General features: G+C 34.8%; 1 protein-coding gene and 1 pseudogene across 1 annotated transcript in view; one reads left to right on the top strand and one right to left on the bottom strand.

The window, feature by feature from the left end:
• The window catches only part of CHD1L (chromodomain helicase DNA binding protein 1 like), a 223,784-nt gene that overhangs the window by 193,804 nt on the left and 2,217 nt on the right, over window positions 1–27,763 (bottom strand). The gene's annotated exons all lie outside the window — the stretch shown is intronic.
• On the top strand, window positions 624–25,850 carry LOC109491309 (annotated as a pseudogene).

The following is a 27,763-nucleotide window of genomic DNA, read 5'->3' as shown; positions in this document are numbered from 1 at the left end:
TTTCTAATTTTATATTAACAATACTTCCTTGAGTATATTTGCAGATACACAATAGAGGACAAATATTAATATTTTTATAAGAGATATTTCTAAAAGTGGTGCTGTATATGATATTATATTTATTAGAAAAGATAAAAAGAACTTTAAACTTTGAAATTATGAAATATTTTGTGCTTCTGGAAATATTTAAATGTTTTAATAAAAATGTTTGTAAATAATTTCTAATTTTAAGAAATCTTACTCGGTGAACAAATATCCCTAAGGAGTTTTACAATTAACAAAGCACTCTCAATGACTGAATAAGAATTTGGGTAAACAATATGATCCCTCCCCAACCTGTCTCAGAATCTTGTGTGTTAAAGTTTATATACTTGACTCCTGGGATTCCCACACCTATTAGGGGGTGTGTGTATGTGTGTGTGTGTGTGTGTGTGTGTGTGTGTGTTAAAAAGCCAGGAATTAATATATGTTCTTTAAAGTGCCAGTTCTGAGTATAATGGAGTAAGAACCTACTGGATGTGTGATGACACCCTCTGTCCCTTGCAGAAAATACCCAAAAAGCTCGAAAAAATACAAAAATCAACTCCAGCTACCGCAAAGTGAGCAAAAAATATTGATGGGGAATGTATGCTCACTTGGATGTGGAAGACCAGGAGCTACAAGTTACTTGTGATCTCTGGGCTTTAAGTCCAGGACAGAGTACAGTCCAAATGGCAGACCAGCAGGAGGTGTGCACAAGGACATATTGACAATCTTTATGCTCTGGGAAACAGAAAAAGGAAATAAAGAAACCAAGAGCACTGAAGAGTGGGGGGTAATCTGGTAAGGGAAAGACTCAAAGAGGGGATCTGCAGACTCTGTCTACACACCTCTCTGACAACCTCAGAATGACCCACGTGCAGAACACTCACAGCAATCCAGCTAAAGACAAAAGATTTGAAAGGAGAATGAAATTGCTGCACAAATTAAGACTCTGCAGTTCATGCCAGCGAAAAAAGGTGCCATCTACAATTTAGGAAACAATATCATCAGTGAAAAGCAACAGAACCAAAATCTCCACCACTTAACAATTGATAATACCGAGAATACAATCCAAAATTACCCAAAAGACAAAGAACTGAAAAATGAAACACATTCTCTAGAAAAAAGAAAATCAATCAAATTTGAACCAGATGTTGGAACTAAAAGACAAGAATATTTAAATAAATGTTGTAACTATTAATAATTAAGAAAAAATGTCTTTAATACATTAAATCTTAGCAGAGAGATGATGTTTCAGCTGAGAGAAACATTTAAAAAATCAAGTGAAAGTTCTAGAATGGAAAACTATTTCTGAAATAAAATGAAGTTAACAGCAGGATGTACATAGTGGAAAGAGTAAGTGAATTATAAGATAGTTGTTGCAACATTTCTATATTTTATATAAAGTAGTACATTATTAACAGTAAATGCACTATGAAAAGTTAAAGATATTATATAATAAAATCCTTAGGAAAACCTCTATAAAAATAATGCAAAAGAGAAACAATAGCATATGTCTACACAAAAATGTATACATGAATGTTCAAAGCATCATTATTTATAACTGCAATAACTGTAAGTAACCCACCCATCAACTGGTGAATGGATTCTTAAAATTGTAATATACTTATACCACAATAAGAAGAAACAAAATAGGAGCGCTGGGTGGCACAGTCGTTATGCGTCTGCCTTCAGCTCAGGGCGTGATCCCAGGGTTCTGGGATCGAGCCCCACATCAGGCTCCTCCACTAGGAGCCTGCTTCTTCCTCTCCCACTCCCCCTGCCTGTGTTCCCTCTCTCGCTGGCTGTCTCTCTCTGTCAAATAAATAAATAAAATCTTAAAAAAAAAAAAAAGAAAGAAACAAAATAAAAATACACACAATGGTGTGAGTGAATCTCAAAAACATGATCCCAAGTGAAAGAAGGCAAACATACAAAAGACTACACACAGCGTATGATTCCATTTAGATAAAATTTTAGAAAAAACAAAACTATCTGACAGAAAGTAGATCAGAGTTTGCCTGGGGTTGGTGTGAGGAAGGCCATCAAATACAAAGGAGTTGGAGGGTGAAAAATCCATTTACACAACTAAGTATGTTACCAAATCCATCAAACTGTACTTTTAAAATTGGCGAATTTAATTGTATGTAAACAATACCTTAGTAAACATAAAAAAGGAGAGAAACAGGAGAAGAATCAGAATTTCAGAGAAGTTAGCTAATTTACTAATGATACACAGAAAGTGGCAACAATGGACAAAACAAAAGCCTTTGAATCCTTAGTCCAGAGCTGCCTTACAGCTTTTTTTTACTGAAAATGATGATGAATACATTCAAAATATAAAACCTATCAAAAAGATATGANAGAAAGTGGCAACAATGGACAAAACAAAAGCCTTTGAATCCTTAGTCCAGAGCTGCCTTACAGCTTTTTTTTTACTGAAAATGATGATGAATACATTCAAAATATAAAACCTATCAAAAAGATATGGGCCTAAAATTAAATACAATTAGAAAGAAATGATCTATATGTTAAATTAATAACAACCACACTCAAATAAAAAACTAATCCAGTAAACATTAAATTAAACATTTAAATTAAACATTAAAAACTCTAAACAAATCTTTAATAGGTAACAACTCTGAAACTACTCTGAGCAAATGAGTAAATCTAATGATGATGTTAGGAATCAGGGTTCTCACTGCTGGAGAAGGGAGATACAAATATAGATGGTAGAAGGCTAGAAATAAACATCTGGTGTTGGACTAAAAATAGTAGTTTCAGGATAAACTCATGATTTTATATTTATACATCAACTTATTTGTTCTCATGTGTGTGGATTGTCCAGAAACAGCACCACTCATGTAATAGTTATATTTTCATTAATCTCATCAGGAAAGAAGCCTTGATAGGACTTTCAATTTTAAAAGGGCAATAACACATTTTAAAAATAATATCTGGCATATAAAACTCTACTGTTACAGATTAATAAAATCTGAACATTTATAAGCACAAGGCCATCACCATTTTCCAATAAAAACATTTTCCCATTTTAAAGATATACATGTCAACAAAGATGATATTTAATCAAATANTGATATTTAATCACAGTCACAAATAACTAAATATATGCATTTCTATGAAACATATGTTAATAATAATCCTAAAATGAATAAAAGTCAGACTGGCAAGAGGTCAGGTTATTTGGGGAAGTATTATTTTAAAAACATGTCTATATAAAAACTGTACATTGACAAAACTGTATTTTGTGAATTTATTTTTTTAACTTCCATAATTTAGTAAATACAAAACACATATTTTGACAGTACATTCATCCTGCAGGTAATGTTAAATAAAGACTCAGACCTTGCTATTTTATTTGTCAAAAAATCTGAAACTTCACTGCCAACGGATATAGACACAAATACAGTTTCTAGTGTGTGTAACAGCACTCATATATCAATTAGGTTACAGGAATTAGGTTACAAGAATTTGGCCTTTTACAGGACCAAAAAAACATTAACAAAGAATTTTTTCTTTTTTAAGTTTCCTTAAAGCTAAGTTAGTCTCATGAATTATTTTTTCTTCCCTCACAAAATTTTTATTTGGGACTTACTTGGCACTACAAGTACTACAAAGTTAAAGTTCAGACCCATCTTCAAAAAGTCTATGGTCCAGTGAACTGGCAGACATGAAACCGAAAAGCTATAATGAAAAGAAACAAAAATATTGTAATGTACCCTGTTATGAATAAGATGAACTGGGCAGTTAAGTCTGCATGGAAAGATCAGGGTAAGTTCTGAGGAGGAAGCGGTATCATGGGCTGAGATTAGAAACAACACAACCGTCACTCATTTCTGTGAATGATAAATCTTGCATGAGTGCAAAAAGCTCAGAGTTGTGAAACAGGCAAATTGTATGGTCAAAAGTAGTGCCAAACTGTAGCATCAGTAATACATTCCACAACTGCAATGTTAAACTGGTATATAGCATCAGAAAGTCTTTGATAAGTAAAAAAGGTATTGTTTGTTAATTTTATACCTTTCTCATTCGTAGTTTTCTTATTTTACAAATATGAAATTTCTTACATCATCCACCTTAATAAAAGATTTTATTTATAACTGAGGCATGTTAATACAATTCTAAGGCAGCTGATTATTATTCTACTAAATCCAGTAGATCACCACTTGCCAAAACAACCAATCTCAGGATGAGTCTGGCTACTTACCATATTGCCCTTTAAGAAAGTCACAAGACAAGCTAACATATTAAATGCTCTGAAGAGTCCTATAATCAACAACCTGTTTTCTTTTCTATTTTTTTAAATTTTATTGATTTATTTGACACAGAGAGAGAGATAGCGAGGAAGAGTGAACAAGAAGGGGAGGGGCAGGCAGAGAGAGAGAGAGAGAAGCAGGCTCCCCGCTGAGCAAGGAGCCTGATGCAGGGTTCAATCACAGAATCCCAGGATCATGACCTGAGCTAAAGGCAGACCTTTAACTGACTGAGACACCCAGGTGTCCCATTTCTTTCTATTTTTTTAATACAGACTTAATTAGACAAGGGAACCTAACTTTGCCATTTAATATTCTCAGAACATATTTTATATTAACATATTAGTATGAGGATTTAACACTATTTGTAAGTAACCCTAAAAGTCTCAACATAATAATGTGTAATTTTGCTAAATCACAAATTTGAAGCCCATCTGCTGAGTGGCTGCTTAACAGGAATGAGTCACAGAATTCTGCCAACCACCAGATATCCCCATCTTAGGGCAGCTCTTCAGTACTCTACAGTGGTATTCACAAGGAATCAGGCCATATCCTTCACCAATATGAGAGGTAAACTGTAATCCTTGTACACATGAAGAATATATTGTAAGCACCATGGCTATTTCCTTACATTGTAAAATGAAAATATTAAGTAACATGGTATATAAATTAGGCCACATGCATAATTAAATTCAGGATGCCTTACATTAATATATGACAAGAGCAACTAACACTGTTTACTAAGTGCTAGATACTGTTCTAAGTGCTTTGTTTATATTAACTTATTTAATCCTCACAACTCTATGAGGTATATACTGGTATTACACATTTTACAGATGAGGAATCTCAAATATGAAGAGCTTAATTAAACTTGCTCATGGACACACAGTTTACAAAAGACAGAGCTTAGCATGCTAACCCCAGGAGTCTGGTCCCAATCTATGCTCTGACTAAATACACTTAAACCCAGAGTTAAAAAATGCTCAAAGTCCACAATCTGGCTTCAGCACTAACTCACTGTGTGAGCTGTGCTGTGCCTCAGGTCAGTCATATATAAAATAAGAGAACTGGAAGAGATATCTCTAATGTCCCCATCTGGGTCTGAGTCATTAAAGACTTCTGAAGTCATAATAGGCCTTTTCCAGCTTCCAACTATCGGTCCACCTCTCCAGGCTTGCTGATTCTTTTCCTTTGTTTCTTCAACCATTTCCCTGAAAGCACCTCATCATGCCACCATAAAACTTGAATTTTAACAGTCAGGATAACATTGTGAGAAGCTTCGCTTTTGCAAAAAGAGTCCTTTCCTCAGACCTCTTCCTTTTCTTTAACTATCATGTGGATAAACTAGGAATGTGTTGGCTGTGTACAACAGAAAACCAGATTGGGAGGGAAGAGTTTCCTGGCTAATATAACTTAAAACCAAAGGTTAACTCTTTCAAGTGTCACGCATGAATGGATCCTGGGGCTGTTGATTATCATTTTGAAAGCTGATAATTACAAAGAAAGACTAGGATAAAACTACAGGTCCAGGATGCAAAGCACTCAAAGGAAGGAACACAAAATGGAAAAATTTATCAAAAGAATTTGTTTTAAAATCATGATTTTAAAAGTTAAAATTTTTAAATTTATTTCCTACAACCCAGCAATTCCAACTCTAGGTAAGCAATCTTGATAAAAACCTGAAACACAAGTACAAAGAGATGCATATAAGGATGTTTCACAATCCTGTTTATAATAAGAAGCACAGAAATTAGAAATGATCTAAATTGTCAATCTGTATGGGAATGAATATATAAAATGTGATATGCAGTATATTCACACAGTTACTACTACAAAGCAGTTAAAAATAAACTATACTAATTCACTTAAATATATATTGAGTGCTAGCTATAGGTCAGATACTGATCAAGGTGCTGGTGATTCCACAATGAGCAAGACAAAAAGTCCCTGCCTCCAGGGAGCTTACAAATAGATCTACATACACCAGCACAAACAGAGGACAGAGAGAGTAAGCTGTGAAATATTAATTATACAAATTCTTAAATTATTCACTAAGCAATCCTACATATTATTTATGTACATATATAGGTAAATGTGTTCTTTAATTATCTTAGAGAATACATGAAAAAATCATAGTAGGGTTGCTTCTGAAAAAGGAAAGGAGAGAGGAATGAAGATGTGGATCAAAGGGAATTTCTATCTGAAATTTCTGTTTTTTATTAGGAAAAAAAAAGTCAATTTACCAACTAATAACAGTCAATTCTGGGTATAGGCAACACTAGTATTTATTTTATTGACCTCTGTGCTTTATATACTGCCAAAAAGTAAGAGAACCTAAGAAATAATCCAGAGGGTCCTACATCCAGTTAATAAAGTTCTAAAAAGAAAAGAGTATAGAAGAAATTAGCAAGGAAAAAATATAACAGAAATTCCCAAAGCTAAAGATATAAATAATGACACTTGAAAGAACTCAGTAAAAAGGAAAAGTTCCCAATACAATAAATGGAGGAAAAAATACCCAGATACTTAACTGTGAATTTTCAGGATGCCAGGGATATAAAAAGAGGACTCTAAAAAACAGCAAATAAGAAGGAAGAAGGAAAAAGGAAGAAGAAATAAGAATGAGGCTGGCACCAGAATTTTTATGATAAATGCCCTCAAAATTATGAAAAAAAATGCTTCCCACTTATAATTCTACAACTATCCAAAACATCACTCAGGTGTGAGGGCAAAATAAATATAGTTATCAGACATGCAACGCCTAAGAAAATTTACTTTTATCCATCCATTCACAGGAAATTAAACTACATAAGGATGTGAACTAACAAGGAAATGGAATAAACTAAAAAAGAAAATGGAACAAGGAAAACAATCCAACACAAGAAAATGATAAATTGAAATCTCAAAAGAGAGATACACAGCAGAACTTAAAAAAAAAAAATCACTTCAGATTAGAAAAAAGGGAACACTTTAGAAGGGAGCTGCCCGGTGGTGAGGGGAGAGGGAAGAAAGCATTCCACACATGTGACAATTTTTTTTCCTCAATCTTACATATTAAATTTTGGGTTGGATGATTCTTTATTTTAGAGGACTGCTCTGTGCAGTGTAGGATGTTTAACAACATTCCTAGGCTCTCCACACTAGATGCCAGTGGCACTCCCCAATTTGTGACAACCAAAAATGTCTCCAGACATTACCAACTATCCTGGGGGCAGGCAAGGGTGTTGGGAAAATGCCACTATCTTAAAAGAACTAAAAAATAAATAAAAGCAAAAAATGTAAAATAAATAAAAGCAAAAATGTAAAATGTAAATGTAAAATGTAAAATAAATAAAAGCAAAAAATGTAAAAAAAATGGCAATTAGAAATTGCAAAAATGTAAAATGTAAAATGTAAAATAAATAAAAGCAAAAAATGTAAAAAAAAAAAACTGGCAATTAGAAATTGCAGGAAGTACTAGAAGCTATATAAGAAAGAAAATAAAACCAAAGCTATTTACATGATTTTCTATACAGAAAATTTAGTCATCATAATAGAAACACTATAAATTTAAATGTGGCTACAGTGTCAGCCAATATGAGAGATATGGAAGACTTGATTATAGTTACATAACAAAATGTACATATCCTCTATCTTGACATTGAGAAAATAGAAAGTAAGAAGTGAGACAAGTAATGGGCTTCTAAAAATAGTAATATATTTATTAGGTAGGGCAGATAAGTAGTTGGACAGGCTAAATATTCATCCAGCCCATGAATCATCAGATAATAAATTAAAACTTATAAAGTCAAGACAGTTTGATAAAGGCATATGATTTTGAAAGAGGAAAATAACCATCAGAAACATTTACGAGTTAGGGGCACCTGGGTGGCACAGCGGTTAAGTGTCTGCCTTTGGCTCAGGGCATGATCCCAGCATTATGGGGATCGAGCCCCACATCGGGCTCCTCCGCTGGGAGCCTGCTTCTTCCTCTCCCACTCCCCCTGCTTGTGTTCCCTCTCTCGCTGGCTGTCTCTATCTCTGTCGAATAAATAAATAAAATCTTTTTAAAATTTAAAAAATAATAATTAAAAAAAACATTTAAGAGTTAAAGCAGGATGGGAAAGGGAAGAGAGATGGATGAGCAGGAACTACTGTTTTGTTTTGTTTTATTCAAAGATTTTATTTATTCACATGAGAGAGAGAGAGAAAGAGAGGGAAGAGAGCACAAGTGGTGGGGGGGAGGCAAAGGAAGAGAGACAAGCAGACTCCCTACTAAGGGAGGAGCCTGACATGGGGCTCCATCCCAGGACCCCGAGATCACGACCTGAGCCAAAGTCAGACACTTAAACCAACCCAGCCACCCAGGCATCCCAGGAACTACTGTTTTTCATTGTAAGTCTTTCGGTATCTTCTTTGTGTTTTGTTTTGTTTTTTTTTTAGCTATAAACATGTATTACTTTGATAGAAATTTTAAGCAATTAAAAAAAATCAATTAGTATCTTTTACAAGAAAATTTTTTTACATAAATAAAAACAGAATGGTACCATCAGCCATTCATTTACTGAAATTTCACTGTAATCTAATTTTATAATTGCTATAATATAGACATTGATTCAATTTATTCAACAAATATTTAATAAAAACCTACTTTAATTTTGAATTAATTGACTGAAAATAAATTAAATAAAAGCCAGGTTTGACCATATGAGCAATGGAGAGATATTCTTGAACTGGGCAGTGTCCTGATTAAAAGGTTCTCCCTTGGGGCACCTGGGTGGCTCAATCGGTTAAAGGGTCCTGGGATCAAGCCCCAAGTCAGGCTCCTTGCTCAGTAGGGAGCCTACTTCTCTCTCTCCCTCTCCCTCTGCCTGCCACTTCCCCTGCTTGTGTTCTCTCTCTCAAATAAAGAAATAAAATCTTAAAAAAAAATAAAAAATAAAAAAAATAAAAGTTCTGCCTTAGGTACATTAGTCTGAAGAGTAAAACAAATTTTTTTCAAGATTTTATTTATTTATTTATTTATTTAAGAGAGAGAGACCGAAATAATGACAGATAGTGAGAGAGAGCATGAGAGAGCATGAGCAGGGAGGAGGGGAGAATGCAGGCTCCCCAGTAATCAGGGAGCCCAATGCGGGGCTCGATCCCAGGACCCTGGGATCATGACCTGAGTCGAAGGCAGGTGCTTAGCCACCGATTGAGCCACCCAGGTGCCCCTACAAAGTGCAAATAAATTCTATCACGCAAGTTTAAATGCAAAGTAATAAGAAATAATGTGTAGAATATGATGGTAGTTGCCAGAACAGGCAGAAGGAAAGCTGAGGTGAAGATAAATTGATGATGATGATGATGATGTTGATAACAATTATGATGACAAATACTGTGTCTTAAATGCCAGATATCATGCTAATTATTTGATATATAATATGTCATTTGTCATAATAACCCCCCATATTATTTATCTCTATTTTATAAATAAGAAAATTCAGATTAATTAACCTACCTGAAATTATGCATTTAGTAAACAGTGGAACAGTATTTGAGAGAAATGGCAAACTTAGTAAGAAGTGGCTGGAGGAAGTACTAACCACTACTCTATTAACCTACCTTAGGAACAGTGTAAGTCTTGATTTATGATTCAGTAACTATACCCCACTTCATAACATAAAGGATTTGAGACAGAAGGAAATAAAACAGAGAGGTAAGTGAAAGCAGAAGAAAACTGAAAGGAAATTTAAAACTCCATAACTATATTTATGGCAGATACAAGAAAAAAAAAAAAATCATAGAGCTCTTCAATGTTTTTTGTAAAAGGTACAAGAGACTCTAGTTATCTAAGGCCGCTTATAACTGGGTCAACATTTCCTAAGGAAAAAAAAAGGAAGAAAAAAGGCTTACTGGGTCTGTACTTTGTTAAAATAAAACACATAAAAAGTTTATTTTATATTATATTTAATAAAATATAGTTTTTAATGGCAAATATGTACTCACTGAGAGACCCTCCTCTACTTTAATTCCATGCATTTAGCATTTTACCAGTTAGAAAAGCTTATTAATACCTTCTGGCAACCTAAAAATTTTTCTGCTCTCTTTCATTCTCTAGTCATTTATAAAAATATCAAACAAACAAAACTTGTGCTGGCACCTATTCCTGGAAGACTGTACTTTACATTTTTATCTTTCCCTGATTAAACGAGTAGCTATTCATTCCTAACCATTTGTTACACATCTGAAATGGTTAGCTTTTCATTTTTATAATTAAAATAAACTAAAATTATTTGTATTGGAATCCCATATCTCAAAAATTAATATCAAAGTCCAATTTTTATGCTGCATAAAATAACTCAAAGAAAAACATTATTCATGACTACTAATCTATGTTTTAATTAAATAACCCATTACATACACAGTATTATCAACAGTTTTAGTTAATGTCAATGTAACACGCATTAAATCCATTTATATATATAATCCCATTTATGTTACAGGAGAAACAAATACAAATAATTAGCACCCAAGAGAAATAATCTGTCTTTCTAAACATTTTAAAATTCAAATTAACATCTGAAAAAATAAGATAGCCAGAGCAAACTAAAAATTACAAAGTGGAAATCTAAAGAATAAAAACATTGCACTAAAGACAAATGAAAGTGCAATAGCTTCAAATAACCAGGAATTACCCTCAACCTCATTATGGCCAGGTAGAACACAGCCATTATTTTCCCATGGGTGAAATAACGGAGGTGGACCACATAGTCTCCAACTCAGCATCTCTATGTCACAATTATCAAGGTACATTGAAAAGAACCTTTCTTTGCTTGGTGATATTCTAGGGCAATGAGCTAACTTTTGCTATTTCAAATTAAGAGTAGACACAGTCAATATACCACCTCAAGTGTACAAAACTTGTAATATTGGGACACCTGGGTGACAAAGTCAGTTAAGCACCGGAATCTTGGTTTCGGCTCAGGTCATGATCTCAGGGTTGTGAGATCTAGCCCCGCGTCTGGCTCCGCACTCAGCACAGAGTCTGGGACTTTCTCTCCCTCTTCCTCTGCCCCCTCCTCCCATGTGCGTGCTCTCTCTCTAAAATAATGTTTTTTGTAAATAATAATAAATCTTTTAAAAAAGAAACTTGCAATATTGAAGGAAATTGCAAGAACAATTTAAATAATAAAATAATAAATCCTTAAAAAAACTTGTAATATTGAAAGAAATTGTAAGAACAATTTAAAAATCAAGAGAAGAATGATTCATTGGTTATTAATTTCATGTTTTTCTCACTATGAAAGGAGAAAGATCTATAAAATTAGAAATATCAAGAAGAGAAACATTCCACAAAGCAGCAAGAAACCATTACCCTCAACCATTCAACCAAATCAAACTGGAAAAACTACAAATTCATTGGTTTTTAAACCCATTAGAGAACTAAGGCCACAAATAAACTTCTATGAATTAAACTCTAGAAAATGATTAGTCCTTCATAGGAGAGAAGAGACCCACAGTGATTCCATCCCTGGTAAAGAGGATTTAACACATTTTGAATAAGGAGAAATCAGCCAGACTTTTCACAAACTGTATAGCCACATATAGTCTGGCCTCCCAGATTAGAATCCCAAGGATTTCCAGCCACAAGCAAGTCTGCAACTACATGCCATCTCACACTGGTCTACACCAAGTGCTCAGGTATTGTTAGCCAAAAGCTGCAATGGGGAGGGGGGTGGAGAAAGAGAGCGGGGTAGAGACAGAAGTCCATCAGATCTACTCTGGACTTTAAGCTACAGAAGAGTGATTCTAGGGCAGGGAATTTGAGAGGTACCATCTGAACACAACAAGCTTTCAGCTACAAATGACTATGGGCAGGGCAGGAGAGAAGAAAGAACTTCTCATCTCCCCCCACTTTTCCCACTCTTGAATCTCCAGGTACTCTAAGTTTTCAACTCTAGGAATAAGGCAGGGGATGAAAGTAACCATTCCAAGCCACTCCAGGCTTTAACAGAGGAAAAACACAACAAGGCTGAAAGAGGCATAAAAAGCAGACTATGAATCACGAGTCTGACAAGTTAGACAACAAAACACAGAGAAACAGTACTCCCACAGTTTTAAAGCTGGCAGCTTAGCTATGAAGCAAGAGTAGATCCCTGGAATTTGCCAGTGTTTGGATTCCAGGTCCCATTAAAGAGAGACCTGTGACCCTATCCTCACAGCATCTGAATCACTGGCGATCTGCTGCAAACTAACACTGAAAAAAGAAAAAAGAAAAAAAAAAAAAGTCACAATAACCACCAAGCTGATTAACTCATCCCTCCTCACCCCTGCTACTCCAGATCCAGAAGGGCATGACAATGAGTGTTATTTATTTCATTCTCTACAGTTGTTTTATACAAAAACAATGCAATAAAAAGTTACATGGCACACAATAAAGCAAAAGTAGATATAACAATCAAAAGAAACAAAACAGTAGAAACAGAACAGAGGTAAGTATGTCAAAACTGGTAGGCACTTGAAACTAGCTACACTATAAATAAAAGGACACAGAAGAACTGAACAATAAGCAGGAAGAGATAATGAATTTCAAAGGATATGTAAACTATAAAAAATAGAAATGCTAAAAAAGAAAAATAAAGGATCAGAAAGAATTCAATAAATAGGATTTATAGCAGACACAAAAGAGTAAAGGATTAGTGAATTTGAACACAGGTAAAAAGGTAGTAGCTAAGTTAAAAAAAAAAAGGTGAAAAATGAATAGAATGGAAAATTCAAGATAACCAAGTCTAACATGGAGTGTCAGTAAAGTTCTAAAAAGAAATGAGAAAAAATGAGGCAGAAAAAGACATAAAAAGATAACGTCTACATAATTTCCAAAATTGATCAAAGATACCAAACCAAAGATGCAATAGCTCAACGAACCCCGCAGTGACTAAATACAAGAAATACACAGCAAGTCACATCACATTCAAACTGATAGTGAAAAAATAGTAAAAAACATTTTAATAGCAGTGACAGTAAAGACACATTACATGCTGAGGAAAAACATAAGAATTTCCACTAACTTTCTTCAGAAACAACTCATTCCAGAAGAAAACAAAGCCACATCTTAGGGTGGCTCAGTCAGTTAAGTGTCTGACTCTTGATTTCGGCTCAGGTCATGATCTCAGGGTTGTGAGATCGAGCCCTGTGTCAGGCTCTGTGCTGGGCATGGAGCCTGCTTGAGATTCTCTCTCTCTCTCACCCCCCAACCCCCGCCTGTGAAAAAAAAACTTTTTAAAAAGGAAAATAAAGCCACATCAAAAAAAAAAAAAAGAGAGGAAAGAGTCAACCTATAAATCTATACCCAGAAAAAATATCCTTCAAAAGGAAAATGAAATAAAAAGAATCCTAGATAAAAGCTCAGAGAATTCATCACTAGCAGACACAGAGCAAAAGAAATGCTAACAGAAGTTATTAGTCATAAGCAAAATAATACAAGATGAAACCACAGGAAAGAATTAACAGCATCTGAAATGGCAAATACATAGGTAAATACAGAAAATCTTTTAAGCTACCTTGGCGGGGCGCCTGAGTGGCTCAGTCAGTTAAGCATCTGCCTTCAGCTCAGGTCATGATTCTGGAGTCCTGGGCTTGAGCCCCACATCGGGCTCCCTGCTCAATGGACAGCCTGTTTCTCCCTCTGCCTGCTGCTCCCCCTGTTTGTGCTCTCTCTCCCTCTTACTCTCACTCTATCTCAAATAAATAAAATCTTTAAAAAATACCCTACCTTTGCATATATATGCAAATTTCTTTAAGACTACAGATTGTTTAAAGTGAAATAATAAAAATACTATGAAAAATCAGAAGGGCAATGGGCAGGCAGGGATAAATAAAATCACACTACTGTAAAGTTCTTACATTGTTCATGAACTATTATTTGAAGGTAGACTATGACAATGTAAAGATTCATACTGTAATCTCTAGAAGAGCAGCCATTTTTGAAACGACACTAAGAGGTATAATGAAAGTCAATACAGGAGACAAAGCAGTATACTAAAAAATAGATGCTGTACCGAAAGAAGGTAGAAAATGGAGGTACAAAGAACAACTGGGATAAAGAGAAAACAAATAATAAAATGGGAGGCTAAAATAAGCCACATTAGTAATTATATAAAAATAATGAATTAACTCCAGACTTTCAACTACTAAAAGGAGGAAGTGGGGCAAAAGAATTGCGAGAAGTCCCCTGAGATGCTCATGTTGTTCAGCGACCAGAGGCTTAAGGCTCCCAGGAGAAATAGGAGAAAGCATTAGAAGGCATTCCAGGCCTTCAACGCAGGCTGGGGAGAGGGATCAGGGCCGGATTGCCCTCTGCAATAGTTACATCAATTCGCGTTCACAACAGCAACTTAGGAGAGTGTCTGTTTCATCACGACCTTGCCAACAGAATGAGTCATACATTTAAAAATTTTTGCCACCCTATGGGTGTTCTAGGATATCCCAGTGTCACTTTAATTTGCATTTTTCATATGTTTAAGAACGATTTTTCTCTTTTTGTGTGTGTGAATTGCCCTTCCCACATTTTTTTGTACTACATGTATGGTTTCAAGTAGACTGTAATCGATTTGGAGTTTATTCGGTGTGTGGTATAAAGACATGGATTTAATTTTATCATTCCCCAAATGGCTACCAAGTTGTCCAAGTAACATGCTTTCAAAAGTGAGTCTTCACTGTACTGCTTTGAGATGTTGCCTATGCCAGTAATCTGTTTTTCAGCCCCAAATTCACATTTTGTTGCCTGAACTGTGAAAAAGAATCTGAGCCTTTACATATATTTCTTTGCCAGCTGGCACCATGTTAAGCTTTGTCAGTAGAGGGCACAGGGGACTGCAAGGTCAAAGGGTTTTGCTTCATGATTCAAGCGTGCAGGTATGCCAGGCTCCTGCGGTGCAGAGTGACCAGCAGCATCACCCTGCACCATCCCTCAGGAGGCTACACGGTGGAGTGACTCCAGGAAGATTCATCCCTTATGAACAGCTCTTCCTTACATCTTAAAGGTAAATTTCCACAAGTTTTAAAGAAGTGATTTCCGGCAAGTTCTGCCAGTGCAGGACCACAGCAACTCCACTCCCATTCACCCTCCTCTGAAATGTGGTTTGAATCTCAACCCTAAGGATAGGGGAAGTTCCTCCCAAGGGAGGTAATAGCTGCTCTTTATATCTGCTATTCCTAGACTCTCTGGAATTCTCTTTACTAAGTCTTCATTACTCCAACATCCTTTTACACTTCATAATTTTTATACTAAATTTTTTCTGTTCAAATTACCGTGTGGGTTCCTCTCTCCTTATTGGAACCAGGCTGATACATTACCTTTGCCACATACTAGGTTTCCATTTGTACTTGAGTCTAATTCAGGACTTTCTGTTCCATTTACTAGTCTGCTTTTCTATTCATGCAACAGTACCACACTGCCATAATTATAGAGGCTTAACTTAATGTTTGATAGGACTATTCCCTCTACTCCTGTAGTTTTTTCTTTTTTTAGTGTTTTCCTGAATATTCTCACATGCTTTTTAAATGTAAATTTTAGTATCAACTTGCCTAATTCTATAAAGTAACTTGTTATTTTTACTGTGATTTTATTGAATTTATAAATTAACTTAGGGAGAGCTGACATCCTTATAATGTTGAGTTGTTCCATCTAAGAACAAGGACGACTTTCCAATTTTACTTTTGTGTCTTTAATGGGTGTTTTAAATTTTTCTTCATATAGCTTTTGCATATTTGTTAAATTTATTCCAAATACTTAAACCTCTTTGTTTCTATGGTAAACACGTCCTATCATTTTTTCCTATTTGTAATTGGTGTGTATGAAGAAATTGATTTTCGTATGTTAATTTTATATCCTGCTACTTCTCTAAATTATTTTATTGTTGGATTTAGTTTTATCATTGATTCTCTGGGGTTTCCAGGTATATTACATCATCTGCAGACTGAGACAGTTTTACAACTTCTTTACCCTAATTTATCTTGCATAATATACTGGCTAATATCTCTGGTATAATGCTGAATAGTTAAAAGTAGTGGACATCCCTGCCTTGTTAATGATTTTGTGTATTACTCCATTAAGATAGGGGCTTTAAGACTAAGTTATATAATATTTTATCAAGTAAAAGAAGTATTCTTTCATTCCTATTTTCCTGAATGTTTTTATCATGAGTGGATGCTGAATTTTCTCAAAGGCTTTCAAAATCAGCATCAATAGAGATAATGTGATTTTTTCCCTTAGATTTCTTAATATGGTCTTTGATACTAGATTTCTTAATATTTAACCAAATGTGTATATTTCTTTCTTAATGTGGCACTGAATTGTTTGCTATTATTTGTTTAGAAATTTTGCATCAATATTAATCAGTTGCATTTGTCTGTAGTTCTCCTCCTTTGTGCTGTTTAAGTTTCAGTGTTACACATCCTTCATAAAAGGAATTAGGAAGTTTTCTGTCTTTTTCTTCTGGAATCATTTACAAAACATTTAGGATTATATGTTATGTGAAGGTTTGGTCAAATTCCCCTAGAAAACCACCTGAGCCTGAGTGCTTTTGGGGGTTATTCCTTGATAATTTTCTCCGTTGCTTCTCTGGTCTGCTCTAATAGGGCTGACTTTAGTAATTTGTATTTCCCTAGAAAATTACTTATTTCTATAGGTTTTCTAAAGTATTTGCAAAGTGGCCTCATGATATTTTTATTTTATTGTTTCAATTGTTATTTCCCCTTGTTATTTCTCATTTTATATATTTGTCCTTTCTTTTTTCCCTGAATAAGTTAGGTAATGATTTGCCTGTTTTGTTAACTTTTCAAAAACAACAGTACTATTCATCAAGTGATGAATGGATATAAACAAAGTGTGGTTAGTCCCATAAATGGAATACTATTCAGCCATAAAATTAAGTATTGATACATGCTACAACATGAGCAAACCATAAGAACATTATGCTAAATGAAAGAAACCAAATATCTAATATCATGTATTATATGATTCCGTTTATATGAAATATCCATAGGCAAACCCACTGAGACAGAAAGCAGATTAGAGGTTGCCCGGGGCTTGAAGAAAAAGGCGTAGGGGAATGGTTAATGGGTACAAGCCTTCTTTTTGGGTAATAAAAATGTTGTAGAATTAGACTGTGGTGATGATGGTACAACTTTGTGAATATGCTAAAACTTACTGAACTGTACACTTTAAAAGGGTAAATTTTATGATATCAATAAAGCTGCCAGTTTTTAAAAAGCTACTACATGGCCAGGGAGAAAAACATACCAGGAATCTGGTTTATTTATTAGAGTTACTGTTTTTCTATTCTCCCTCATCAATTTTTTCTTTTATTTTCATTATCTTTCTTCCTTGTGTTTTCTTTTGCCTTGCTTTGTTGTTCTTCCTCTAGTTTTTATTTTTTAAACTGGAAATTTAATTCACTTGTTTTTATTTTTTCATTTTTATTGATGATAATGGTTAGTGCAAGGAATTTTTCTCTGATCACTGCTTTAAATGTATCACAGATTATAATATGCAGTGTTTTCACTGTTGTTATGTTCAACTCCATGATGGTAATTATATCTCCCTTTTACCAAAGAACTACTTGATCATTTTTTAAATTTCCAGATGGAAGAGAACATTTCACTTATGTTACTAAATTCTAGTTTTATTGCCAAGTAATCAGAATGTTGCTTGTAATACTTCTACTTTATAGATGTTACTAATGCTTTCTTTATATCCTAATACATAATCAATTTTGTCAATGTGCCATAGGCACTCAATAGAAATGTGTACTCTCTATTATCACAGTGTAGCATTTAATATGCACCCATAAGATCAACCTCATTGATTAAATTGTCTAGATCTTCTATCTCCTTTATTTGTCCACTTGATCTACTTAGTAATGAAAGCAGTGTAGTGAAGTCCATTATTTGTATGCTTCTATTTATGTGCTCCTACATCTGCTGTGGGTTTTGTTTCAGAAAGGTAGTTGCTGTGTTATTCGATATTAAATATTCATAAATGTAGTATCTTAATTGTCAATGATGGGTTTTAGCACTAACCTTCCTTTGTCACATTTAAAGCTTTCAGACTCGAATTCTACCATATCTGATACCAAGATCACTGTGTCTGTTCTCATATTGTTTCCATTTGTCTGGTCCTTCTGTCCAACTGATACTTTTGTCCATCCTTTTACTTTTAGCCATTCTGAATCATTTTATTTTAAAGTACCTCTCTTATAAATAGAATATAGTTGGTTTTTGTTATATGAGGCAATCAAAAAAAATTAAGTGACTAAAGCCCATTTACATTGATTGTTATAACTGATAGATTTGGTCTCAATTTTAGCATAATATTTTATAAATTGTGTATTTTGTTATTTTTAGTATGTTTCTTTGTCCATTAGATGCGTATTCTTTGCTAATTTTGTTAAAAAAACTTTTGTTTTTACAAAGTTCTGTATTTTTGTTTTAGTAGTGCCTTTGTACTTTTACCTTTTTTAATTTCCTTGAGTTCAGTTTCCTCATTTAACTTTTTAGCATCTGGCTTATCAGGTGCTTTTGGCATTCTGTAATACCTATTACTTATTTTCCTCTTTCCCTCTCCTCCTGCTTTCTAGTTTCATCATTTCTAATGTTTTCACAATATATAAGATTTTTACATTATTTTTCCATCCTCATCCCCATCTTTCTTTCAGTCTTATACATATATTTATATATGTTTTAAAATGTTCACCATCAAACCTTTTGGTGAAGTTTCCCAAACATCATTTGGCTGGATGACACTCATCTNATAAGATTTTTACATTATTTTTCCATCCTCATCCCCATCTTTCTTTCAGTCTTATACATATATTTATATATGCTTTAAAATGTTCACCATCAAACCTTTTGGTGAAGTTTCCCAAACATCATTTGGCTGGATGACACTCATCTAGATTTCTCAAGAGGCATGAGGAGTACAGGATTCTTTAAGTTATGACATCTTGGAAACTATTTATATGGCTTTAATATTTAAAAGACATCTTCAAGTGCACATAGAACATTCTCCAGAAGAGATCACATGTTAGGCCACAAAGCAAGTCTCAGTAAACTCAAAAAGACTGAAATAATATTGTTCATCTTTTCAGATCACACTGGTATGAAACTAGAAATCAACCGCAAGAAAAAAATCTAGAAAGAACACAAATACATGGAGGCTAAATACATGCTACTAAACAATGAATGGGTCAACCAAGGAATCAAAGAGGAAATTAAAAAATACATGGAGACAAATGAAAATGAAAACACAATGGTCCAAAACTTTGGGATGCAGCAAAAGCTATTTGAAGAGGGAAGTTTACAGCAATACAGGCCTACTTCAAGAAGCAAGAAAAATCTCAAATAAATAACCTAACCTTACACCTAAAGGAGCTAGAAAAAGAAGAACAAACAAAGCCCAGAGCCAGTAAAAAGAAGAAAAAAATAAAGATTAGAGTAGGAATAAATGAAATAGAGACTTAAAAAACAATAAAACAGATAAATGAAACCAGAAGCTGGTTCTGTGAAAAGATAAACAAAATTGATAAAACTTTAGCAGACTCATAAAAAGAGAGAGAGAGAAAGAGAGACAGGATTCAAATAAATAAAATCAGAAATGGAAAAGGAGAAACAACCAACACCAAAACAACATAAAAGATTGTAAGAAAATAATATGAAAAATTATATGCCAGCAAACTGGACAACCTAGAAGAAATGGATAAATTCTTAGAAATATATAACCTTCCAAAACTGAATCAGGAAGAAACAAAAAATTTGAACAGACCAATTACTAGCAATGAAATTGAATCAGTAATCAAAAAATTCCCAAAAAGAGACCAGATGGCTTCACAGATGAATTCTCCCAAACATTTAAAGAAGAGTTAATACCTATTCTTCTCAAACTATTCCAAAAAATAGAAGAGGCAGGAAGGCTTTATCTATTCTACAATTTATTTATTCTATAAGGTCAACATTACCTGCTACCAAAGCCAGATAAAGATACCAAAAGAAGAGACAGAACGACAGGCCAATACCTCTGATGACGATAGATGCAAAAATCCTCAACAAAATATTAGCGAATTGCATTCAACAACACATTAAAAAGATTATTCACCACAATCAAGTGGGATTTATTCCTGGGATGCAAGGGTAGTTCAATATTTGCAAGTCGATTTTTTTGTAGTTCAAGATTTGCAAATCACATTACGAAAATGAAGGATAGAAATCATACGACCATCTCAATAGGTGCAGAAAGGCATCTGATGGAATTATAACATCCATTCATGACAAAAACTCTCGAAGTGGGGTTAGAGGAAACATATTGCTACACAATAAAGACCATATATGAAAAAGCCACAACTAACATCAAACTCAATGAGGAAAAAATAGAGTTTTTCCTTAGATCAAACAAGATAAGGACTCTCTCCACTCTCACCACTTCTATTCAACAGAGTACTGTAAGTCCTGACCACAGCAATCAGACAACAAAAAGAAATAAAAGGTATCCATATTGGTAAGGAAGAAAACTTTCACTATTTGCAGATGACATGATACAACATAGAAAACCCTAAAGCCTCCACCAAAAAACTACTAGAACTGATATATAAATTCAGGAAAGTTGCAGGATACAAAATTAATATGTGGGGGTAGGGGAAACGTGAATCCTCCTATTTTGTGGTTCTGTGTCTTGTAAGAGTCTAATTTTTCCCTTTTTCTTCTTTACAACCCAAATGGCCAAAGGAACATTTTCCTTTCTTTTTGACTTTTTTCTCTCCCAGAAGCAATACAGATGAAGGATCATCCTTTTAATTCCTATTCTTTGAAATTAGTCTTAATCTTTTAAACAGAATGTCCCTTTAAATCACATTCCTTTTCCTTTATATGGCATCTAATACTTCTTAAGTTGTATGCCTACTCACTGTACAGCATCTGTCTCTTTAAATCTCCCACCTGGGGCCCTTAACTGGAACCTGTCGCTTTAAGATATGCATACTTTAAAATACTTTCCTGATATGCCAAGTTACCTTAGCATTTTCAGATTTAGGGTAGATTTCATCCTGCTGGTAGTCCTTCCTACTCACTTTCAAGCCATTTCATTTTCATCTCTACTCTGCTTTTCCAATAGTTTTATAAGGTTTGGCTTGAATCAAAGCCCCACAGTAGGATAGGGTTGGAGTTGTGTGGAACCATGATGTTGGTTTTTGTTAATGTTTTCTTTTTACCCTCAGCTATTTGATAGTTTCAGCATTCTCTGTCTTCACATAATGTTGAGAGTGTGTTTTTTACATAGAATTTTCATATATGTGCAGTTATTTATACAGGTTAAGAAGATTTGGGGAGCTTGTTCATGACACTATTACCATTTTCTAGCTATCAGAAGTCTGAGTGCACTTTGTAAATAGATAAGCTGATTCTAAAATTCATATGGAAATGAAAAGATCAAGGATAGTCAAATTACACTGAAGAAAAGAGGAGGGTTTATATTAATTGGTGCCATTTCCTCTATTATGTTTCATTAATCAAAACAGTATGATATGGTCATGGGGAAAGTGAACTAGAACAAGGAAACAGAATACTGTCTAAATATAGACACATAGAATATGGTCAATAGGTCTTCAACCAAAATGCCAAGTCAGTCCAATAGGGAAAAAAAATCTTTTTAACAAATATTACTGAGATAACTGAATATTTGCATAAAAAATAAATAAGCCAACCTCTTTCCCACTCCATACACCAAAATTAATTAGGACATATATCTAAATATAACCCTAAAGCTTCTGGAAGCAATCATAAAAGACTATTTCCACAAAGTTGAGGTAGGCAACAATTTTTAGACAGAACATAAAATGCACTAATCATAAGAGGAAAAAAACTGACAAAATTCATCTTCACCAAAATTAAACATTTCTAATATCTAAAGATACTACTAATAAAATAAACCAAAAAAAGATGGAAAAATATATTCACAGCATATGTAATTGTCAAAAGACTTAGAACATATAAATAATTCCTACAAATCAATATTTAAAAGTCAAACAATCCAATTTTTTTAAGTGGGTGGAAGACTCAAATAGATACTTCATAAAATAATGTATACAACTGGCCAATAAGCACATGAAAAAGGGCTCAATATCTTAATAACTTTAGTCATCAAGAAAATACACATTAAAACCAGAATGAGATACCATTTCATATCAGCATGAATGGTTAAAATTAAAAGAACTGAAAACATTGAATTTTGGGGAGAAAGCAGAGAATCCAGATGTCCCACACATTGTTAGAGTGTAAAATGTTACATCTGTGGAAATAAAGTGGCTATTTCTTATAAAGAGAAACATAAATCTGCCCTACAATCCAAACCCAAAAGACTCCACCCCCAAATTACTAGAACTTAGAGAGCAGGATACAAAATCAATGCTCAGAAATCAGTTGCATTTCTATACACGAACAATGAGACTGAAGGAAGAGAAATTAGGGAATCGATTCCATTTACAATAGCACCAAAAACCATACGTTACCTTGGAATTAACTTAACCAGAGACATAAAAGATCTATATTCTAGAAACTACAGATCACTCTTCAAAGACATTGAAGAAGACACAAAACGATGGAAAAACATTCCATGTTCATGGATCGGAGGAATAAACATAATTAAAATGTGTATGCTACCCAGATCAATCTACACTTTCAATGCCATCCCGATCAAAATACCAATGACATTTTTCAAAGAACTGGAACAAAGAGCCCTTGAATTTGTGTGGAACTAGTAAAGGCCCCGAATCGCTAAGGAATTGTTGAAAAGGAAAAACAAAGCTAGGGGCATCATGTTGCCTGATTTTACTATACTACAAAGCTGTGATCACCAAGACAGCATGGTACTGGCACAAAAACAGACACACAGACCAATGGAACAGAATAAAGAACCCAGAAATGGACCCTCAGCTCTATGGGCAACTAATCTTTGACAAAGAAGGAAAAAACATCCAGTGGGAAAAAGGCAGTTTCTTCAATAAATGGTGCTTGGAAATTGGAGAGCTACATGCAAAAGAATGAAACTTGACCACTCTCTCACACCATACAGAAAGATAAACTCCAGATGGATGAAAGACCTCCATGTGAGACAGGAATCCATCAAAATCCTAGAGGAGAACATAGGCTACAACGTCTTTGATATCGGCCACAGCAACCTTTTTCATGACACATGTCCAAAGGCAAGTGAAACAAAAGAAAAAATGAACTTGTGAGACTTCATCAAGATAAAAACCTTCTGCACAGCCAAGGAAACAGTCAAAAAAACTAAGAGGGACCTCACGGAATGGGAGAGGATATTTGCAAATGACACTACAGATAAAAGACTGGTATCCAAGATCTACAAAGAACTTCTCAAACTGAATACACAAGAAACAAATAAACAAATCATAAAATGGGCAGAAGATATGAATAGACACTTTTCCTATGATGACATACAAATGGCTAACAGACACATGAAAAAATGTTCAAAATCATTAGCCATCAGGAAAATTCAAATCAAAACCACACTGAGATACCACCTTTCACCAGTTAGAATGGCAAAAATTGACAAGGCAAGAAACAAAAAATGTTGGAGAGGATGTGTAGAAAGGGGATCCCTCTTACATTGCTGGCAGGAATGCAAGTTGGTACAGCCACTCTGGAAAACAGTGTGGAGGTCCCTTACAAAGTTAAAAATTGAGCTATCCTATGATCCAGCCATTGCACTACTGTGTATTTACCCCAAAGATATAGATGTAATATGTACCCCAATGTTCATTACATATGCACCCCAGTGTTCATATGCACCCCAATGTTCACAGCAGCATTGTCCACAATAGCTAAATTGTGGAAGGAGCCGAGATGTCCTTCAACAGATGACTGGATTAAGAAGATGTGGTCCATATATTACATATGCACCCCAGTGTTCATATGCACCCCAATGTTCACAACATTTGCTGCAACATGGATGGCACTGGAGGAGATAATGCTAAGTGAAATAAGTCAAGCAGAGAAAGATAATTATCATATGGTTTCGCTCATCTATGGAACATAAGAAGTAGGAAGATCGGTAGGAGAAGAAAGGGATAAAGAAAGGAGGGGTAAATAGAAGGGGGAATGAAGCATGATAGACTATGGACTCTGAGAAACAAACTGAGGGCTTCAGAGCGAAGGGAGGTGGGGGAATGGGATAGGCTGGTGATGGGTAGTAAGGAGGGCACGTATTGCATGGTGCACTGGGTGTTATACGCAACTAATGAATCATGGAACTTTATTTCAAAAACCAGGGATGTACCGTATGGTGACTAACATAATATAATAAAAAATATTATTATAATAAAAAAAGGCAATATGACATAAAAAAATGATCACAAAATTATAATTTCTAAAATTCTCTAGAGAAAACACATGGTACAGAGGAAAGCGATGTCAGCTTTGTGCTCTGAGCATCCAGGGTTCTAACATTATTTCTGCCATTGAATATTGTGCAAATTCGATGAAATCACTTTACCTCAATTTTCTCAGCTATAAAAGAAGGACAGTAAGTAGATGACCTCTACGTTTCTTTTAACCTAGAATTATACTATGGTTTGATGACGTTTAAACAATTTATGTCAGGCAGTGAGACAAGAGAGTATGAAGTGGAGGTTAGAGCACCTCCAATGCTGTGTACCAACAAAAAGCCATCTTCATAGTGGTTAAATTTTCAATAGCTGGCCCCTAGCACTGAAAGAACAAATGAATTGCCTCATCCTCTTACCTGGCTGCCTCTAGGTTCTGGAAAGACAGCAAAGGTCTCAGAACTTTATGATGTCACTTGGGAGGAAATGTGATCTAAAATGCAAAAAAGAAGAAAATTCTTGAAATGGTGATCAAATGGTGGAATTTGAAGAATTAATCCATGACTATGTTTCTAAGCTTGGAAATGATATTTGGAAAATATGTGAGCGGGTGATAATTGCACCCCAAGGTATGGCTTGACATTGTTTTGACCTTCAGGTGTTGAATTTTCCTGGCAGTCACAGAGATAAGCAAAATCTGAAGCCATGGAAAGAGAGAACGATGTTCTACTACAGCCATGTAATCCAATTTTATAAGATCCAACTAATACAAGAAGATCCAACTACTGCAAGAAAACACAAAATTGATACTCAAAAAGCCCTAGGAGAAATATAGAAGCTGTTCAAGCTTACCATGAATGAGGATTTAGATCTTTTTTTTTTTTTGGTAACCAAGGAGTATGGCATAAACTTGCAGAACTGTATATTAATGAACACAACCATGCAGAGAAGCCTTTTGTTTAGAGGAGTTCATGGTGACAAATCCACACAACACTTACCCTGTCAGGTCTAGGGATGTAGTCAGCAGGACACTGAAGTTAAATATAACCAAGGTAGAGTTGAAAATCTTGAACTTTCAGGAAAGTATTTTGCACAGGCATTGAAACTATTCAACAGAAATATGAAAGCTTTGTTTGGGCTTAAGTGTACGCAAATCACGTTGCTTCTGATCCCAACGCAAGAACAAAATGGAGAAGAATGACATGAAATATGTTCATTAGGCAGCTCATCACATAACAGAGTTTATCAGTGTGAAAGCTGAAATAAGAAGGAAATCAAATACAGCTGACCCTTAAACAACTGAGGGGTTAGGGGCATTGCCCCCCCCCAACACACACAGTCAAAAATCTGCATATAACCTTTGACTCCCCAGATCTTAACTTCTAATAGCCAACTATTGACTGGAAAGCCTTACCAGTAACATAGTCAATTAACACATATTTTGTATGTTAAATGTATTATTATATACTGTAGTCTTACAATAAAATAAGCTAGAGAAAATAAAAATTAAGACTCTTAAGGAAGAGAAAATACATTTATAGTACTGTATACATTGAAAAAAAAAAATCACACAGAAGTGGACCCACGCAGTTCAAACCAGTGTTGTTCAAGGGTCACATGTACTCTCCTTAACCAGTTGAAGATATGGTAAAAACACTGGATCACTCATTCTTAAAATTTCAAAAGCTAGTGCACATTAGACTTCACAACTGCTTAGTTGAGTTTATTGGCCTGTAACTTACTAAATGCTTAATGCTATTTATACTAAATCTCTGCCAATGAGGCAATTGTGTGTGTGCATGCCTGTGTGTGTGTGTGTGTGGTATGAGAGAGAAAGGGTGGGGAGAGGGAGAGATAGAGACACTAAATGATTTAATGCCATTTTATCTGTGTGACTCCAAGGAGGAGTACTTTCAAACTCCCTATGTTAGCAATATATATTATATTATATTAATTATATTATATTATATTATATATATAATTATAACTTAATGGTTGTACTGGTACAAAGTCTCAGGGTAATCACTAATCATGGTAATCACTAATCAAATTCATTGGTGTTTATTTCTTTTTTTTAAGATTATATTTATTTGAGAGTGAGTGAGAGAGAGAGAGCACGAGGGGGAGGGGCAGAGGGAAAAGCAGACTCCCTGCTGAGCAGGGAAACAGACTTGGGGCTCAATCCTAGGACCCCAATATCATGACCTGAGCCGAAAGCAGACACTTAACCGACAAGCCATCTAGGCACCCCTATTTCCTTTCTTTCTTTCCTTTTTTTTTTTTAAGATTTATTTATTTTGAGAGAGAGAGAGCACATGTGTGTGAGGGGGAGGGGAAGAGAGAGAATCTTGAGCAGACTCCCCGCTGAGCAGAGAGACCCTAGAGAGGCTAGATCTCACAACTCTGAGATTATGACCTGAGCCAAAACCAAGAGTCAGACACTTAACCGACTGAGCCACCCAGGTGCCCCTATTTTGTGTATATTTCTTGACCATGCTAAGATTGTTGGTTATGATGGAACATTATCCAGAGCCATTCAGTCATCGTACACAGTGATTTCGCTTTTTCCCTTACACAATGCCTTTCTACAAACTAGAAATTGAGACTTTTTTTAAATAATATTTTTTATTATATTATGTTAGTCACCATACAGTACATCCCTAGTTTTTGATGTAAAGTTCCATGATTCATTACCTGCGTATAATACCCAGTGCACCATGCAATATGTGCCCTCCTTACTACCCATCACCAGCCTATCCCATTACCCTACCCCCCTCCCCTCTGAAACTCTGTTTGTTTCCCAGACTCCATAGTCTCTCATGGTTCATTCCCCCTTCTGTTTACCCCCCCTTTCTTCTTCCCTTTCTACCGATCTTCCTACTTCTTATGTTCCATAAATGAGTGAAACCATATAATTGTCTTTCTCTGCTTGACTTAAGAAATTGAGACTTCTGAAAGAAACATCAAGAACCTCAATAACAGACTGTATCTAGTATTCTTTTTTTAAAAAAATATTTAGGTATTTATTAGAGAGAGAGAATGAGTAGAAGGAAGGGCAGGGGGAGAGAATCTTCAAGCAGGCTCCCCTCTGAGAGTGGAGCCAGATACGGGGCT

Source organism: Ailuropoda melanoleuca, chromosome 2 (genome assembly GCF_002007445.2).
Source record: "Ailuropoda melanoleuca isolate Jingjing chromosome 2, ASM200744v2, whole genome shotgun sequence".
NCBI lineage: Eukaryota > Metazoa > Chordata > Mammalia > Carnivora > Ursidae > Ailuropoda > Ailuropoda melanoleuca.
This window is presented reverse-complemented; position numbering and strand designations above follow the sequence as displayed.